Genomic DNA, 21,703 nt, shown 5'->3' on the forward strand with positions numbered 1-21,703 from the left:
AACACATGTCATCTTTGGAAACTTTACACATAGCATTATGCTGATGGTCTAAACTGCTATCATAAACCAATACCCAATCCCCATCTTGTATGGTTCTTGGCCTCATTCTATGTCTTTTGTCAAACCATTTCTTGTTCTGTAACCTTGCTGCCCTTAACTTTGCAACTGCTACCTCTATGTCTTCTAAATTTCTTTCCAACTGTCTAATGCGTAAGGCCAACAACTCCTCTCAATGCAACTCCTCTTCCCAAGGTAGCACACTCCATGTGACTGTCATCTCTTCTATTGGCATGATAGGTTTTTGACCATATATCAATTCAGCAGGCATATATCTTGTAATAGCACTATGAGTTGTTCTGTCAGCCCATAAAGCATAAGGAAGCAATTGTGGCCACTCTTTTACCTTCTCTCCACATGCTTTTGCTAATTCCTTCACAATAGGTGATGACCTCTTTCACTTTTTCCATTTTCTTTAGGGTTATAAGATGAAGTTAGAGCAAGCTTTATCCCCAACCGTGTAAAGAAATCATGAGCTTCATATGCATCCAACTCACCCCTGCCTACTGTAATTTTTCCCACACAACCATACCAACAAAATATCTCTTCTAAGAGATAAGTACACATTGCATTTGTTATCTTAGTATGTAGAGCTCTCCCTTCTACTTGATTAGTCAAGTCTTCATGGACAAGTACCATATATCTCATTTGCCAAAGACCTATAGGCATTGTGACTAAATCCACCACCCACTTAAAATGAAGAGACAATGGATATGTGGGCTACAATCCATCCTGATGTCTCACAGATGAATACATTTGACATGTCCTACATGTTTCCACAAAGTGAGCAACATCCTTATACATACCCTGCCACCAATATATTTCTTTGATATTTGCAAAAGTACCCCAAACACCTCTATGGCTAGTCCATAATCTTTCATGAAATTCTTGCATAACATTTACTTGTGAAGCTATGTCACCCAAAACTTGCAATGGCATACCCTATTTCTTTTTAGCATGTTTCCATAAGTATCCATCTTTTAAGAAAAACCCATAGGATTTCCTCTTGATCTTCTTAAACTCCTCATCTGACCATTTATCTCTCTTTCTTAATAACTGAGGTATTGACTAATTCTTAGCCACTCTCCTACATACTTTTCTTCTAGAAACACTTCTACACAAGATATAAAACATCTAAAGTGTCTTCTCTGTGTTGTCCAAGCTTCTGTTAATGCTGTAGCAACTCCTTGCATTGCTAAATTCACTCTTACAACATCATTTTTCACCGCAAGAAATTCATCTTCTTCCTCCTCATCCATCATTCCATCTTCATTCTCATAGCGTGCCCGAGATAACATGTCTGCTGGGTTATCTCTTCCTGCAATATGTTCAAATTCAGGGTTCAAAGATTTGATGTATGCAATCCATCGGAGCATAGCAATGTTCGGGGGGTAGCACAACTAGTAATCATATCCAATACCGGTAAACAGTTGGTCTCAATGACTACATGAGCACCCATTAAATACTCTTTATCACATTTAAGGGCTGTCACAATTCCCCATAATTCTCTTTTTACCTATGGATACCTTTTGTGTCATTCAGTCAATACTTTGGCACCAAAGCAAATTGCATATCTTTGCCCTTCCTCATCATCTTGCCCAATTGCCCATCCAATCCCAATTGGGCTTGTATCAAGAGTAATAATGATAGGATTTCCATGTGAATAATCAGCCTTTCTCAATGTAGGAGAAGATTTTAAGAGTTGCTTCAATTTCTTCATTGCTTTGTGATGCTTCATTTCCCAATGAAATCTCGGACCTTTTCTTAGAAGCTGATAGTGCACCAATGCCTTCAAGTATTGGAAGAACTTCTCAATCATACTACAAATGTGACTACTCATTCTAGAAAAAGAGTGAAGCCAATAGCGAATAAACCAATAGGAGTTTCACGGGCAAATCAAGAATCAAGTTAGCATCAAGTGGCAAAATTGTATGCATTGGCTTCGACTGCCATGTCTTATCCACAAGGTATCCTTGTTCTAGCAAAAGATCAACTATATAAATTTGAAGGCTCGCAACCCTAGTAGAAGCTCAAGCCCCTACCAATGGAACCTACGCTTCTGCTTTATTCTATCAGCATTCCCTTTCCCTTGAGCCACATCTTGGATTTGATTCTAGCATTAGGGATCACCTTCTTAAAGTTATTTAACCCAATAATCGAGAGGCGTCCCATAATAATCCACACTTGTATGGTGCACTGACACCTCTCAGAATGTTGTATGGTGCAGACACCTGTCGATCCACAGCGCCTCTCTCGATCCACAGCCGTAAGCACAATATCCTGTCGTACGGTGCACTGACGCCTCTTGACCACAACACCTTTCTCGATCCACAGTCGTATGCCCAACCTGTCATATGGTGCATTGACGCCTAGCCTATCGTACGGTGCACTGATACATCACGATCCACAGTTGAAATAACAAGGGGAAATCCTGCTGTATGGTGCACTAATTAACAGCCGTATGGTGCATTGATAGTCATATGGTGCGTCCTGTTATATTGACATCCGTATTGACCATCAGCCTTATTGACAACTTTATTGACCAATGCACATCCATTAGTCTCTGATCGGATCAAACTTGCGATGTGATGACCAGAGTGAAACGCAGGAATGCATTTGTTTCTCCTTTGACTTGCAATGAATGACCAGGAATGATGAATGACGAGAGCTAAACACATTAGAGCATTAGCTACATGTGCAAAGTGAGGAATCCATATCAAATAGAACACACATGCACCGAATAATCTATGCACATCTGATACATTTGTGCATACATTTTGCATTCTATCAATCCCATCTATTTTTGCTAGCAATGGTCTTTGCCCATAGGGCCCACACATATGCCCAACAATCAAAACCTCTTCAACTCCAAAGATAGAAATTTTGTCCAAAAAGAGTTAAATGCACATCTTCTAGATGCGTCAAAATCCTCTCACAATCCACAATATGGTCTGCAAGAAACTGTCTACACCCATGAGCATCCATCTCTTCATTCTTTTCATCCATTGCACACCCTTTGATTGGAACGCCATCCAAGAAGGGCATTGTCAATTGTGGTATAAATACCCTCACTACCCTATTCATAGCATTTGTCATGTGTGCCACTGAGTTTGTTGCACCCTGTGGGAGAGTACCCATCTGTACTAACCCCAAAGGAGTCTTCATGGTTGTGATGTCCCTGCTCTCAATTGCAAGCTGAAACTGATCATACCCAAGGTAAAGATCACCCAAAGAATAGATCACTCCGCCTACAAAAGCCTCTACAAATTCATCAACCACAGGACTTGCACCCACATTTCTTATGGTGATTTTATTGACCAGTTGCATGTCATGAATAAACCTCAAAGCCCCATTCTTTTTGGGTACAATAAACCAACGATTTGAGTACGGGTGTAAAGAGGGCTCCAAGATCTTCATGTAAATATTTTCATTTAACAAATCCATTAGCTTTGGCAAGTAAGATTTAGGCAAGCACTGGAATAGGCCTTAAGTTCCATGGTATATATGGCACATTAAATATTACCATAGGAGAGACAACATTTGGATCCACACAATCTATTTTAGTTGGCTGAAATGCGAATTCCTTTCCATGCCTAGCTAACATATGCATAAAATAGTCCCTTTCAACAGGCAAAAGAAACCCTTCTGCACCAACTTTCAATTCCTATAATGTTTCAGATGTAAACTGATGATCTATATCTTTAGGATCCCCTAATCTTGGATGCCTTGACACTTTTTCATACATGCCCTCACTTTCTAGTGGAAGTGGCAAATCAATTGGTTTCATCTTTTTGTCAGCTTTCTTATACTTTGTCTCCACAAGTGCTTCAACCCATTGTAATCCTTCCTGCTGAGCAAACAATGTTATAACATCATACATGTCCAAAGAACATAGTGACAACACTTTGTTTTCAGCCTCATTTTCTACATGTATAGTTGCTGAAATTTCAGCCGTAGTGCCATTAATATTCAGCCCATAAAAGATTTCAGAAATGCCTTCATTTTAGCTTTCACTCCGTTCCACATGTCTCAAAGGTAAGGGGTGGAATTGTCCCCCCCACATAGAGTTTAGGCTTAATTGTGTTAATATTGGTCTTTCGATCCATATACATTAGGGTGGGCCACATCCCCATATATTGCATTTTTTATCATTTAACATTAAATTAGTCTAGGTTTCCAAAGCTTTTAAAGTTTGGATTATGTTTCTTGTATCAACCTATGATACAAATCCTCTTGCTACATATTGATGGAAAGTCTGGGTTTTTCTTAGTGTTGAGAATAACATTCACAACTTATCTTCTTTTGTTTTATTAGAATATTTTGCACTAACTATTGCAAAACATCACTAGAGATTGTGTTCAAATATTCCTCCATATTGTCTTTCCTTTTGACGACCTTTTAGATCGGGTTCACCAATATTGGAGAGGGTTTTGTCGAAAGGTTGAATCCATTGGGGATCAGAGGTAGAAGGAAGTAGAGACAGGAGATGGAAGAGAAGATAAAGAATACACAAGAGGTAAACACAATAATGACAAAGCACAATGAACTGAATCAATATGTATTAAAAGAACCTGGAATCCTTGCACTACTCAGAAGCAATCTCTAGGCATTAGATCTCCTAGAGCTTCTTCATAGAACAAAACATGCATCAAAATTACATCTCCTTCTCTGTTGCTCGGAACCCAAATCTGATGGCTCCATTAGCTTTGGAAGGGGGGTAAAACACCAAGACACCTTCTCACGGATCTCCTAGATCACTCCTTCTTCCACTTCCAGTTCAAAATGCAATTCTCAACCTGTCAACAACGATCACGATGCATGCGATTTCGTCAATATGTTTTTTCGGTGAAAAATCTCATAACTGACTGAAAAAGCAACTTGCTTTTTGCATGCCATCCTAATCTAGAAGCCTTTTTAACTTTTTTGGATTTTTTACAATAAATAATATAAAAATAGGCTAAAATTATCCAAAAATCTAGTATTTTTAGATAATCCATGCCACTTACACTAGTACTAATGACTCAAATCACATTGACTCTCTTGATCAATAAGAAAGTCAGATGATGATGCATTCCAGAGTTTTTCACATTGTGTCTGCATAGTGACACGACAATACGATATCTCATTCTTTGACAATATCTTCAATTTGGTCTCCTATCTTTCAATTTGGGAGTCGACCTTTTCATGTCGGGCTCACCAAATATCGTGGGGTGGTAAAAATATAGGTCTTAAAATTGTTGAGATATCGAGCTCCACTCGTGATATGCCAGGGTGACCGTTGTGTGCATTTATGTCACCGACTTGTCAGTTTGCAGATGCGGTTGGTACACCGCCCATGAATAATAGCTAGATGACAGCTATCCTTATCTACTCTAGTTTGTGGCTCAGTTAGTATGCCACCTTAGTTAGTTGAGTTTGGTTTGAGACCCATATATAGGGTTCTTCTATTTCTTTGTACTAGAGTTCTTTTGGCTTACACAACTAAGAAGCGAAAAAAACTATTTTTAGCCTCCACCTGTGTGTGTATTCCCCCATTGTGCAAGCAAGAAAGCTACAAGTGAGACTCATTCCTTCTCTCCCACAATCTTGACATGGTATCAGAGCTTTGTTCGTGGTAAGGAGCTCAAGAAAGCAAACCAAGTTCACGATGTTCTAGTAAGAGGAGCAGTGTTGCTTTCATTTTCTGTTTTGGGAGCAAGTCTCTGCAGGTAGCACAGTCGGAAAGTGCAAGAGTGCATTGTCTCAAGTTGAGACACCCTTCGCGGTGAAGCAAGAGGGCAGTATATGCTGCGGGAGAGGGCTTTAGCTCTTGGTGACCTTGTTTTTTGGTTTGAGGCCATTTCGGGGCCTGTTTTGGAGGCGGAAGTTTTCTGCACGCACTTAGGAAAAGGCCCTATTTTATGCTGTGCGACCACTGTTCTACAGGTCGGTGAAAAGTTATTGTAGAAATTGCATCGTATGCCTGTGAGCAGAGACATTGGGAGTTACAGAATCCTCCTTGTTACCTGTTGATGCAAAATCGTCACTAGGAAGTGACTGTGTGGTCAAATACCACTTTCGTCAATTTTGCAGATTTGCCCTTGTGAGGCTGAAGCCGTGTTCTTTGCAGTGACAGCATTTTTTGCAGTGTTCTGTAATGGCGTCTGATTCTCTTTCACAGATTGTCACTGAAAAGATTGACAAGAACAACTTTCAAGCATGGAAGTTTAGAATGACGAATTTCCTTATGGGAAAAGGATATTGGGAATTTGTTGCAGGAAATGAAGAAGAACCAGTTCTTCCTGATGTTCCCAATCAACAGCAAATGCAGGCATTTAAAGCATGACATGAGAGAGCCAGGAAAGTTATGTACTGGCTGTCTATCAGCATTTCAGACTCTATGATTGTGCATATTCAAGATGCAAGTACGCCAAAGGAGGCATGGGATACTTTGTCAAAAATGTATAGTACAAATACGCAAGCCAGGAAAATGCAGCTCAAGCAAGAGTTGCATAATGTGCAAAGAGAAAATATGAGCATCAATAACTACCACATGAAGGTGAAGAAGATTGCATATGCACTTGCTTCCATTGGGTCACTAGTGGAAGATGATGATTTAGTTTCTGTGACCTTGAATGGTCTAGGAAAGGATTATGCACAGTTTCGAACATCCATTTTTGTCCGTGAAAGATTTCCTGATTTTGAGGAGTTGATTACTCTTCTAATTTCTGAGGAGCAGAGAAATGGTGGTGCATCTTCTTTAGGAGGAACTTCAAAAGAAGATGTCTTCTACTCAAATGCTGGAAGAGGTAGAGGCAGAGGTAGAGGAGGCCGATCTGGAGGCCGTGGTAGAAATCAGAATATGCAACAAACTCAAGAAAACCAGTCCTATGGAGAAGGACGTGGTAACTCTAGAGGCAGGGGGAGCCAAAGAGGTCGTGGTGGATGGCAAAGAGGCCAAAATGCAAATAGCAATGTTGAATGCTACTACTGTGGTAAAATGGGTCATATGGCTAAAGACTGCTATAAAAAGTAGAATGACATCATGAATGGAAAATTGCAACAAGGGAATTATGCATCTTCTAGTAGACAGGGCGATGACAAAAATGAGCATTTGCTTATGGTACAGCATATGAACAATTTTGTGACAAGTGTAGAAGAAAGCAACGATGTATGGTATGTTGACTCAGGTGCATCAAACCACATGACAGGTCATGTAGAATGGATGGAGGACGCAAGGAAAATGGAAAAACCAGGATTTGTGGAGACTGGTGATGATACTGCACATCCTATTGTGCAGATTGGAAAAATTCCTTTGTCTATGCAGGATGGGAAAAAGAAATACCTGTCTGATGTATTTCATGTCCCGAATATCACCAAGAATCTGGTTTCTGTTGGTCAAATGGTTGAGCAGGGCTTGCAAGTCAGATTTAATCCTCATGGATGCTTTGTTGAGGATATGAAAAATAAAGGTCACTTGATAGCAAAAGAAAAGAAGAAGGGTAGAATGTTTACGTTGGATGCAAACATGCCTGAATTGAGTGTAACAATGTTTGCACATGGGACCGGTGTAGTTGTAGATATTGATATCTGGCATAAACGCATTGGTCATGTTAATGCACAGCGACTTAAATCAATGCAGGCCCAAAATATTGTTGCAAGATTGCCTAAATTCAAGGTTGCAGAAATGCATAAGGTATGTGAAGCCTGTCAGTTTGGAAAACAGGCAAGGAAACCATTTCCTAGACATGTTCAAGAGAGTAAGAAGCCATTGGAATTAATCCACTCTGATGTGTGGACTACTAAAGCTGCATCTCTTGGAGGCTGTCATTATTTTGTCACTTTTATTGATGACTATAGCAGAAAAGTTTGGGTGTATTTTATGAAAAAGAAAAGTGAAGTTTTTGGGCATTTCAAAACTCTTAAAGCTATGGTTGAAAAAGAAACATGCCTGCAAATAAAATGCCTAAGGTCAGATGGAGGGGGAGAGTACCTCTCAAATGAGTTTGCAAGGTTCCTGTAGGAGCATGGCATAAAGCAGCAATATTCATGCAGTCATACCCCACAACAAAATGGAATTGCAGAAAGAAAAAACAGGCATATTGGAGAGGTATCTCGTGCCATGCTCAACGAAAAAGACTTGCCAGATTTTTGCTGGGTTAAAGCAGTTGCAACAGCAGTCTACATAATGAACATGACTCCCACTGCAGCAATACATGGGATGACTCCAGAGGAGAGGTATACTGGTAATAAACCAGATATTTCTCAGTTGAAGATTTTTGGTTGCATTGCCTATGTTCATGTGCCAGATGAGTTGAGATCCAAGTTGGATCCAAAAGCTGAGAAGTGCATCTTTATTGGTTACTCTCTGCAACAGAAAGGGTATAGATACTATAACCCTTCTACTCGTAAGTTTACAGTGAGCAGAGATGTTATTTTTGATGATATGAGTAGCTGGTATAAACCAGTAAATGTAATTGATGATGTAGATGTACAAAATGGTAATGCTGCATAGAATTCACAGCAGGAGTCACAAAATATTAGTGGACCTGGAGCGTCCTCTAGCAGTGGTTCACATCCTTCACCATGGATAGGCAGATTGAGATCAGGAGAATCTTCTCAAAGCAATGCAGATAGTGGTATTTAGGTATCACGAAAAGGAAAATAGAAGGTAGATCAGCCCATGTTTGATGTGAATGCATGTCACTCTTATGTGGATGGTGAATCCAGTGGCTCAGAACAGAGCATTGATGATGAGTTGGGTATTCCTTTTATGGTTACACCTGGAGTAAGGAAGACCAATGATGTTTTGAGAGAACCTGGGAGTGAACCTACTTTGCGCAGGTCTACCAAAGCTAGGTATCCTGTGGATAGGCTGAAATATGATGGATTTACAGCCATTCACTATGCCTATATGATCAAATGATACAAGAACCAGAACCCACTTCTTTTGAGCAAGCCATGGGAAAAGAAAAATGGGAGAAAGCCATGGATGAAGAAATGGATGCTTTGGAAGCAAATGCTACATGGGAATTGGTACCTTTGCCTAAAGGTAAGAATGCAATTGGCTGTAAGTGGGTTTATAAGGTGAAGCACAATGCAGATGGTTCTATGAATAGATACAAGGCAAGATTAGTAGTCAAGGGGTATGCACAAACATATGGCATTGATTATGAAGAAACATTCAGTCCAGTTGCAAGGATGGCAACTGTAAGAGCAGTCATTGCTATGGCCGCATCAAATGAATGGTCTTTACATCGGATGGATGTAAAGACCATTCATTGCTATGGCTGCATCAAATGAATGGTCTTTACATCGGATGGATGTAAAGAATGCCTTCTTGCATGGTGATTTGCAAGAAGAGGTATATATGGAGCAGCCACCAGGTTATGTGCATGTTGTTCATCCTGAGTTTGTTTGCATGTTGAAGAAAGCCTTGTATGACTTGAAGCAAGTACCTAGAGCATGGTCTGACAAGATAGGGCAGTATCTTGTCACTATTGGCTTTCAGATTTCCAAGGCAGATTTCTCACTTTATGTGAAAAAAACAGAGAAAGGTATTATGCTACTTGTCATTTATGTTGATGATTTGATTATGACAGGTGACAGTGATGAAGATATCCTTCATGTGAAAATGCTATTGAAGCAGAAGTTTGAGATGAAGGATTTGGGAGAGCTGCGTTATTTCTTGGGCATTGAGATGATTAGATCACCAAGTGGGATACGGCTCTTGCAGAGGTAGTATGGATTGGACATGCTGTCAAAATATGGGATGACAGGCTGTAAGCCTATTTCAGTTCATTTGGAGCAGAATGTGAAGCTGAGCGTAGATGCAGGTGAGCTTCTAGAAGACCCTACTATAGGAGGAAGTTTGATTTATATGACTATTACCAGGCCAGATTTGAGCTATGCTGTTGGATTGGTAAGTCAGTTTATGCAGGCTCCAAGAAAACCACATTTAGATGCAGCTAGATGCATACTCAGGTATGTGAAGTCCACATTGCAGTATGGACTATTTTATGAGACTGGGTTCAGATACAGTTGCATGGATACACTGATGCTGATTGGGCTGGTAGTATTTCTGATAGACGATCTACCAGTGGATATGTGTTCTCTTTTGGGAGTGCTGCAGTCACTTGGAGCAGCAAGAAACAACCTACAGGTGCCTTGCCGAGCACAGAGGCTGAGTATAGGAGTGCATCAATGGCTGCATGTGAGGTAGCTTGGTTGCATAAGCTACTTTATGATATGCATCAGCCTACAGATGGGCCAATTGTCATTTATTGTGACAACATGAGCAGTATATACTTGGCAAATAACCCAGTCTATCATGCTAGAACAAAGCACATTGAGGTGCATTATCACTATGTGCGGGAGAGGGTTTTACTAGGTCTTATTGATCTAGTTTATGTCAGCACAGAGGATCAGGTAGCTGACATATTTACGAATGGGCGCAGAGAAGCTGCGTAAGTTCAGAGACCTGCTTGGTGTGCATGAATTGGGATTGAGCTCGAGGGGGAGTGTTGAGATATCGAGCTCCACTCGTGATATGCCAGGGTGACCGTTGTGCATTTATGTCACCGACTTGTCAGTTGCAGATGCAGTTGGTACACCGCCCATGAATAATAGCTAGATGACAGCTATCCTTATCTACTCTAGTTCATGGCTCAGTTAGTATGCCACCTTAGTTAGTTGAGTTTGGTTTGAGACCCATATATAGGGTTCTTCTATTTCTTTGTACTAGAGTTCTTTTGGCTTACACAACTAAGAAGAGAAAAAAACTGTTTTCAGCCTCCACTTGTGTGTGTATTCCCCCATTGTGCAAGCAAGAAAGCTTCAAGTGAGACTCCTTCCTTCTCTCCCAAAATCTTGACAAAAATCACTTGGACTCAAGCAAGAAGAGTTCACCAATGAGAAACAAAAGAAATTGTAGGCAAAAGAAATTTGTAAGAGTCAGATAACTTCATTATCACTTAAAGACCTACAACCCTATCAAGATGATATCCCAGTTGAATAGCACTTACCTGAGAACTTCAATCCAAAAACTTTAGTGATTGCAAAACATCAATCTCCACACAAATAACGTATATAGGGCCTTACAACAAGCCCAATATACCCCTATGAGAGTTGAATCAAAGTAGCCCAAAGAATAATGTAGTCCTTGAGAAAAATCTTTCAAACCCTTATAATTTGAGCAAAAGAAATCTATGTATTCTTTCATCTACAACAATGAGAAAAAAGAGATCCAAATCTATGCACTAAATCCCTCTTTTTGGGTAATCAACATGCAAGAGATACTCAATATATAACATTGAAATCAAAGAAAAACTCTACGTAATCATAGCACTTCAACCCTTCAAATTCTTGTATAATAGCCATACAATAATAGTCATAAGTCTTACCTAAATTTGTAGCATACATGCATCCATAAGCATCTATCATACTTTTTCCATCTTTAGCCTTATTTTCCTCTCCTCTTCCTTAAGTTTTAGCATGACAAAAATTGCTTTCCATGCCCATTTTCTCTTCCCTATAGGTGCCTATATAGAGGTTGTGATTTACTCCAAAAGTTACACGGCCATGATTGGACAAGACAACAACATCATTATTCATTTAAACTTTGGTCTTGAATCTTAAAATGGTCATTCAAATGTTGCCAAGGGGTAAATGACATATTCCGTTTCAACTGACATGTGAAATGAATTTAAAACTATCAATATACACTAGTAGATCAAGTATAGCTCTCCTAGGTGATAGTAGACACATCCCATAGATATACAAATGAAACACCAAAAGGAATAAAGATCCTACAAGATTTCAACCCATAGACATGGAGTATCATGAAAATGGTGTTAGATAATGACCTAGAACAACTTGTTGAAAGGTATGTTCTCGGGGAATTTACTATATGTGTATCCTCTACATCACATGAGTTCAAGGGCTATTTATAAATATCCTTATTTGTGATTTTTTTGAATAAAAAATAACCCTTTTCTATTGAATCTATAAATAGCCCCTTTATATTAGACCCTTCTGTATGCAAGAAAATGTATAAAAATGGTATTTTGAAAATACCTTATTTTGAACCCATGTGATGCACACATATATTCATGAGTAACTTACCCGAGGATATGTTATGGGATAAGTCTATATCCTATGCTTGTATGAAATAAAGTGAGGCTATATGTTAAGTGACCTAAAAACCAAAACATATATCCATTTGGAAGATACTCAATTAGTATGCAAGAGAAAATGGAAAGAAAGACAAGAATGAAGATGCAAAAGACAAAGATGGATTGAGTCTCCATATCTTGTGCCATCCCCCTTTCATTGCACATCCAAATCAATTCTTTTTAGTTGGTATCAAAGTGGAAGTGAAGAATTGGATTGAGAAGCATGTCGAATAGAGATCTGCATTGAATTCAAGCTTGCTATGTGTAACATAATGAAGTACAAATCTTTAACCAATCCACTCAACACAAGTGAATGGATTAATTGAGCTATTGTAGTAGCTAAGACTTTGGGGCATATATTCCAAATTTGGATGTATTTTGAAGGCCATTGAAGGCTACAAAAAATTTATTTCATCATGGTTTCAATTCATTTTCAAAAGAACTTTGGTCTATGTATTGTCCCCAAAAGCATTTGTGCTATTTAAGCTCATAGTGTGCTTAATTCAGGGACCTTTTTATTGAAGGAAGTACATGTGTAACTAGCTGAGGGACATGGTTTGCTTGTTGGTGAAGCAAGGGGATTATTGCACAAAGAGAGAGGGGACATGGTAGTCCATCAAGAGCTAGAGGATCTCAATATGGTCATGGGGAGAGATATTTTTGCTCATGGTCATGGTTCTTTTGGACATGGAGACTTTATGTCTAGAGACATGGGGAGATCCTTCTCTAGAGGTAGAGGAAGTCTAGTCCTCATAGAGATGCTACATATCATCATTGTGGGAAATTTGGATACTATGAGAAGGAATGCTACCATAAGCAGAACACTATGTCTAATGGACTTGGATGGACTCATTATGGTCATTAAATAGGTGGTTATGGAGGCACCGGTTATGTCTGTAGAGGTGGTTCATTGCCTAGAGGTCACATTTTTTAAATGGAGCATATAGTTTGTAGGGAAAGTGCATCCTTCGAGAGAGGATGATTGGTTTTTGGATTTAGAAGCTACAAAATATGACATGTACTAAATGGTTTACAAGATATTGTTATGAGAAATGATACATTGCATAAGATCATACACATTGGTAAGTATTGCATTGGTAACTGGAAATGAGATAGAGAATAATCTTGGAGATGTCTTCTATGTGAGTATAATCACTAAAGGAATCAAAAACTTAATTGGTTTATTGCACGTGGCCAAAAGAAAGGCAAGTTGTTTGCATTTGATAGAGGTACTCTTGTCATGCAAAGCTCAATGTATGTGGATAATGCATTATCCATACATGGTTTGTTATGTGCACATGTAGAGCCTACTTACTTCAATGAAACAATTGAAAGTAAGGATTGGAGAATGGCAATGGATGAAGAGATGGATGCTTTAAAGAGGAAAATTACTTGGAACTTAGTTGAGTTATCTAATTGCAAGAAAGTAATTAGCTACAAATGGGTTAACAAAGCCAAATTCAAGTCCAATGGATCATTGAAAGATACAAAGCAAGGTTGGTTGGGAAAGGGTATGGATAGAAACACAGATTGGACTATGAAGAAATCTAGTCCAATTGCAAAGATGACTACATTCAAATCAATTATATCATTGGCTTTGGTTTATGGCTAGAGTTTATATAAAATGGATGTTAAGAACACATTCTTAAATGGTATATTGGAAAAGGAGGTGTACATGGATTAGTCCAAAGGATATGTACATCCAAAATTTTTGAATTATATGTGCTAGCTAAGGAAGGCACTATATGAGTTAAAGCAAGCACCCAGAGCTTGGTGTGAAAGGATCAATAAACTTTTATCCATCATTGGATTTTAGCAAAGCGTGACTGACTACTCACTTTATGTTAGGAATATGGAGGATGGAATGATGGTTGTTGTTATTTAGGTTGATTATCTCATCATAACAAGTGCACTTGAGAAAGAGATTACAAACATGAAGCATAGTTTGCACAAGGATTTTGACATCAAAGATGTTGGATTCTTGAGGTATTTTCTAGACATTGAAGAAACTGATACATCACATGGGATTTGGTTGATGCAAAGGCAATACTAATTAGAGATGCTAGAGAAATATGGGATGACTAAATGTAAGCTGATCAATAACCATTTGATCAATATGCAAAGATGGTTCAAAAAAGAGAGTGTTCAAAAAAGAGAGTGTTTTGAGGTTATTACCATGTTTAGAAAGATAGTTGGTAGCTTTATCTACTTGACAATAATGTAACCCATCACTTGATATGGAAGGTAATGCTTGGTCATCATCTAAGGTCTATGTTAGCTACCACCATCTATAGTCCACATGAATAATTGGACATTGGTCTAATTGGGAAGCCTTGGGTCTACCTCGCAGTAGTGAAGCACTTATCCTCAACCCATGAGGATCAACTTGAGGGTTCCTAAGACCTAACAATCTTTGATTAGTCAAGATAATCACTTTGTAATCAATTGAGACCGAGCATGAGTCAATTTCCACACTTGGTTTATAGTGAAGGAGAGACAAGAGTGAGTTGAGCTTTTCCCCTTTGCCCATAAGGAAAAATCTCAATTTCATTCCCCAATAATGACGCATGACCGAGTTCTAAGATCGGATCCTAGGAAAAGTTGGTAATCAAGTCTTGGAATATATTTTCCATATTCAAAAAGCACCAAGCTTATGAAGTCCACCTAGCTATTGATCATTTACCATCAAGGAAAGATGATCACTCACTTCCCATTTGAACATGGATTTTTTAGTTTTCTAAACATAGCATACTAACATAGTATGACTTTAAAAAGTAGCTTTCTTAATTATTATTATCTAGGTTCGTTTCACATCTTCTTAAAGCACAACATGAAAATTGCGAAGATAGTTCTTGCAAAGCATTTGCATTAATATTTGCAATTTTTACATTTGATGTTTGCTTATAGAGCTTGGTTTGAAAGTTTGCTCTCTTCTTCAAAAGAGTGATATCTAGCCCAAAATTTCAGGGCTCCGACCGCCATAGGTATGCATAAAGATTTATTCTCCATTGTAGGATCATCTGATTTCTATTACCATAGGAGGGGACCTTTTGTATGAGACCTTCCCACCTAGATGTTGGTCTAGGTGCTCTTAGGTAAAACAAAACCACTCAAGTTAAGCCTTGGTAGTTGCCCTTGCGGTAGCACAAACTACTTGATCCTACTTGTCATCTAGGCATAAGTAATAGTTTTTATAACATTTTGGATGTAATCCACAGTCAAATTTCGAACCCAAGGTACTAACTTTAATGCTAAAAGGATATTTATATTTTTTGTACAACTCCTCTTTTCTCATTTTTGTGGTTAAATTAAGCCTAGCAAAATTTTACCACTCAATTCTTTAACAAAATTATTGTGTCCCATTGGCTAGAATTAAATGCTTTTACTATTGTGCACACTTTGTCCTATGTGAATAATCCCAACCTTTTGTCACTTATTCCTATTGTAAGGTTTTTTAAAATAATTTTAGGTCTCTTAGATCTCATTTTTTAAAATTAATACATGGACACAACCATTCGTCATTTTTGTTAGGGTATGATTCTAACTATGAATATTAGGTAAACTTCTATTTGCACTTTAGGTTCCATTTGACAAGGATGTTCATGATTATAGGTTTAATGCAAAATTATGGCATTTGTAAGGCTATGAATAATGCCATAAATAAATGATGTGGACTTTCATACCTACTAGCATTGGAAAAGGAGTAAGCATAAGACAACATATGGCATCTCTTCAATTTATAAAATAAATTTAGTGACACTATCTCTGTAGGTGACTTTTCATTACTTCACAACCCATGAATAATTAAAAATATCAATTTATCTACTTATAAATTCATGAAAAATAATAACTAATATCTATTCTAATAGTTTTTCATTCAATTTAATGCATTCCATGTTTAACAAGGAGTTTGACAACAAGTAACTTAAGCATGTGCAAATGTTGCAGCTTTTGCCTAATTGACTAATCACTTGATTTTTATACTATATTTTAAAAAGTTTCAAAAATAATCTAAAATTTATTCAAGAGATGCAACTAGTGTTTTTATGCATTATTTTAAAGAAGTATTCATTTCTCTTTTTCTTAAAACAAGCTTGTGTTGGGTAGATAATAAAAGGAAAATACTTGATTATGGGCATTTGAGGCATTAGTGTCATTGGCCATGCTTGTCCCTATGTTAAGATTTGTTAAAGATGGGCCTGCCATGTGGGAAGGCCATCCTTTGTTCAATGGAGTTGCCACATCCAAAGGTCCTGCTTTAGTAGACAATCTTACTATGTGGAACTTCTTTTGTGGAGGCATCGTGGTTTAGAGAAAAAGAAAGGGGTTGGACAAGAGAAAGATATTGGGTTAGAAGAAGTCATGGTCAATCCTGCCTTGTGTGTGTGTGTGTGTGTGTGTATATATATATATATATATATATATATATATATATATATATATGTTTGTGCGCGCGCGCGCACACACACACACACACACACACACACGTAATGGGGCTATTACGTCTTTGTTTACTTAGAAAAATTGAGATAGAATTATCTTGAGAGAAACTTAAGTTGGTCTCTCATGAGGATGGTCTCCTCGATCCATGTGGTGTTCTCTTCAAGGAAGTCTTTCCACTAGATAAGGTACTCATGGACAATACGAGTCATAAGAGGATTTTCTCAAATCTCTAGGATTCTATTAGGTCGAACTTCCCAAACTCATGGAGGTGGCATTACAATTTGTCCATCATATGTAGGACATAGTGAAGGTTGGGGACATAGGGTTTCAGAAGGCTTACAATTATGAACTTTGAGATGGGACAGAAGTTTCAATCTATAGGTATTCCTACCAAGACATTTCATAGTCTTATAGGGTCCACAATATCTTGGACTAAGTTTTATAAATTTCCCAAGGGATAAATAACTCTTCTTTGGTCAGAACTTTAGGAACACCATGTCTCCATCTTTGAAAGTTTGGGGAGCCTCTTAGGGTCTGTATAGGCCTTCTACCAATATTCTAATACTTTGATGTCCTATCAAATGGCTTTGGTCTACTCCTCCATCTCTTCCAACATTTTTTAAAATTATTTGATCCTCAAGTTTAAATGAGAAAAATTGAGAGAGGGTAAACAATCTTGCCCACACAATGTCTGGAATGAAGTCATCAATAGTTTGTTTTGCTCTACAAGGTGTTGTAGGCAAACTCCACTATAAAGGTAAGTAGTCTATCCATTTCTTGGGCTCCCTACTACAAGATCCTCTCAAAATTTCTTCCAACACTTGATTAGCTCTTTAATCTTCCCATCAGTTTGATGATGATAGGTGATATTGAAACACAATTGTGTGCCAATTTCTTGAAAGAGACATGTCCAAAATTTTTAGAAGTGAATGAGACTATGTCACTCAAAATTCTTTTCGGAAATCCATGCAACCTAAAAATTTCATTGACAACAAATCTAACAATGTTAGATGCTTTAAAGGTAGTCTTCATCACAGGAATGATGTGAGTAACCTTCATCATTTCAGTATATCAATAACTACTAGAATTGCATCATAATCACTTTGCATTATTTGAAGACCTACTATAAAATCTATACTCATATACTCCCACTTTAGCTATGGTATGTCTACAGAGTGAAGCTCTCTTTGAAACTTGATCCTTTCAACCTTAATTCATTGACAACTCAAGCATTGCATCATAATCACTTTGCATTATTTGAAGACCTACCATAAAATCTATACTCATGTACTCCCACTTTAGCTATGGTATGTCTACAGGGTGCATCTCTCTTTGTAGCTTGATCCTTTTAGCCTTAATTCATTGACAACTCGAGCAGCATTGAGTTGCATATCCTAGCACATCATCTTTCATTCCTAGCTAATGATAAATTTTTATTATAGCATTTACAATCTCCACATAAATAGGATGTCCAACTATTGGACTATCATGGGCCTCCCATAGAATCTTTTTCTTGATATCCTAGCTATTGGGAATATACAACCTATGCTAATGGAACAAAAGCTTACCATGAATGTGATAATGCTTGAATTTGGCCTTGCTAATGTGATTATCTTCCCCAAATTGGATGGACCTCTCAAGGTAGTCAAGGTCCATAGAAATTTTGGTAGCTACAACCTCTAAAATAGGATTACTAGGCATGAAATTAGACTCTTAAAGAGATCCTCTATCAACGAGCTCTTCCAAAAGTAGAAAATTTAGGAAGGATTTCCTACTTAGAGCATTAGTTATCACAATGTCCTTTCTAAGATAAATCTCTCTTTCAAAGTTGAGTTCTTGGAAAACTTCAGTCCATCTAGATCATTTGGTAAGTGGTCAGCCTTGTGAACCATTTGAGGAAGAATATGAGCATGCAGAAAATGAAGGGTCTAAAGGTTTTGATCATCCTTATGATGGATTAGTTGAGGATATGCATTAGCTCACACTCAATTAGGGAGTACACTAACTAGATGATGAGTGGGATGCATATGATCATGGTTATGGAGACTTGGATAATGATTTTTATGAGTGGTATGGTGATGATGAGGATGTACATGAGCTTCATGATGGCTATAATGTGATGGATGATGGATTTGCTTATGGTTATGATTATGGGGATCTTTCTTCCTACCCATTTAACTCAGGTGGTCAAGATTATGAGTTGGATTATAGTTTTCCTCCTCTTGATCATTATCATGATGGTATACCTTTTAATCCAGGAAGTTATGGGAAGGATTTTTCACCTTTATTAGGCCAACATCCATATTTGAGTTCAAATATGTTTCTTTCAAAGGTTTTTTTTTTTTTGTTGAAAACTAGTCATTTTATCTCCTATTCTAATGTAGAGAGTTTGTGGATAGTCTAATCTTCTGGCTTAATTTTCAATTCTGATCTGATTATAGGGAGCAACACCTATATAAGCTAGAATTATATCCAACAAGATTTCTTTTGACTCCTAGCATACTTGATTTGGATATGCCCATAAAAAGATATCTCAATTTTACTACAGTAGGGTCTGTAGTAGACAACAAATTGCCTATTGTTTGTAGGTTTCTTTCCTTAGAGCTATGGTAGCCTAGTTCTTAGTTGTATCATATCGAATGGATGTCCATATAGTCTATTTGGTTTTCCATTTCTAGTTCTGTCTATTACTTAATATATATTAGTGATTTTTCTATTTTCTGTAACCACTTGAAATAGAGTAGTATTTTGATTCCCTTATATTCAGCCATTGTAAATAGTCCACCAATGTTTTTGAGGACAAAAACTTCTTTTGAGTGGGGATGGAATGTAAGAGATGGGAAACAAGGTACATAGGGACATGTATAAAAGGTGAAGGTACCAATTATTTTGTATCTAGTTTTTGACATAAGTACAAGTCTTTTCTTGTTTCATCTCTCTCTCCTCCTGTCCTTTCATGGCTTCCAGTCATCTCTCTCTTTCTTTCTTATCTTTCTCTCTCTGTTTTTAGTCTTTCTCTCTCCTCATCTAAACTTTATGTCTCCTCTAGTACTCTTCTTCTCTCTTTTATATAGTCTTCTCTCTTTGCTCATGTCCCTTTATGTCGCACATGCACACGCACACGCACACACGCGCGCGCGCAAGTGCACGCATGCACGCGCGCACGCACGCACACGCGCGCATGCGCGCGCGCGCGCACACACACACACACACACACACACACACACACATAGACACACACGCGCACACGCACACACGCATGCATGCACACACGCACACAAAGCATAGGAGAAATAAGAATAGGGAAAAAAAATGTGTACATGTGTATCATTCAAAGACACACACACACACACATACCCCACATTGATTAGGTATTACTAATTAATTATTAATATTTATTATGTAAATTATACTTAATCTATAATCAATAGATATGTGTATAGTTAATGTTTCTATCACCTATTAACACTTAACTGCTGTGTACAATTATCATTAATTTATTATTTCAATGAAATATAATTACCCATATATAAGTATCAATATATATTCTATTATATATATACCTATAGTTATAATTACATATATTATCATATTTAATATATATAAATAAATATTTCTAATGAGAAATAAAATATAATAATATATTTACTAACTATAATTATTAACATACTTATATAATTTATTACATATTAACAATAACTATTAATATGTTAATTATTTGTTAATAAAAGATATATAACATATACATATATACTAACTAATAAAAATGTTAATGTATATGTGTATTATGTGTTGTATATACATTAATATATAACTATATCTATAATATTAGTAAACTTATTGTTATTTTATTTGATAATTATTATGTATACTTATCTTTCATATATTATTTGTGTTAGTAATAATTATTGTATACATACTATAATTTAGGCAATTGATTTGATATTGATGATTATTATATCTATTAACAAAAGATGCATAATTCTATTTCAATTGATTTATTATATTTATTTTTATATTTATTCATGTATATATATTCTTAATTATTAATTATGAGAGAGAGAGAGAGAGAGAGAGAGAGAGAGAGAGAGAGAGAGAGAGAGAGAGAGAGAGAGAGAGAGAGAGAGAGAGAGAGAGAGAGAGAGAGAGAGAGAGAGAGAGAGAGAGAGAGAGAGAGAGAGAGAGAGAGAGAGAGAGAGAGAGGGGGGGGACAAGAAGAAGAAGCAATTCTCAATATGGTTTATGGGGGTTGTCAAATTTATGTGATGTTATTGGCTTAGTGTGTGAGGATAATATACACACCACGATAGGTTAAAATTGAATATAAATCCCCATTAAATATGTTCATCTTTGAGAAACTTTGGAAAATAGTCATAATTTTTTGTTGCAAATATAGTTTAGGTTTGCTCCCATTAATGTTGGCCTTTTGCTCCATATACATTTGTGAGTGCCACATCCCCATATATTGCATTTTCATGCATTCAACATTGTATTAGCCTAAGCTATCAAAGCTTTTAAAGTTTGAATTATGTTTCATATATCAACTTGGTATAAACCATCTTGCTACATGAAACGTGCATTCAAACCCTAATGCAAAGCATTAAGAGAGTGTTGGTGCTACAAAGCGTCGAGAGAATTTAGGCACAACGCACCTAGCTTATGTTTATTGAAATGCACTGATGAAAAAAGAAAGCTAAAAGAGAAATGTGAAGGTTTCCTATTAAGCAAGCCAAAATAGATTCTTCCCGCTTTCCCTTGCTATTGTTGGAATTCAATGTGTGCATAGGTTGCAAGGATGTGGGGTCTGTGAAAAACAAGTCGAGAGAGAGAGAGAGAGAGAGAGAGAGAGAGAGAGAGAGAGAGAGAGAGCGAGAGAGAGAGAGAGAGAGAGAGAGAGAGAGAGAGAGAGAGAGAGAGAGAGAGAGAGAGAGAGAGAGAGAGAGAGAGAGAGAGAGAGAGAGAGAGAGAGAGAGAGAGAGAGAGAGAGAGAGAGAGAGAGAAGAAGAAGAAGAAGAAGAAGAAGAAGAAGAATAAGAAGAAGAAGAAGAAGA

Source organism: Lygodium microphyllum, chromosome 24 (genome assembly GCF_053477565.2).
Source record: "Lygodium microphyllum isolate KBCC chromosome 24, Lygodium_microphyllum_v1.1.10, whole genome shotgun sequence".
NCBI lineage: Eukaryota > Viridiplantae > Streptophyta > Polypodiopsida > Schizaeales > Lygodiaceae > Lygodium > Lygodium microphyllum.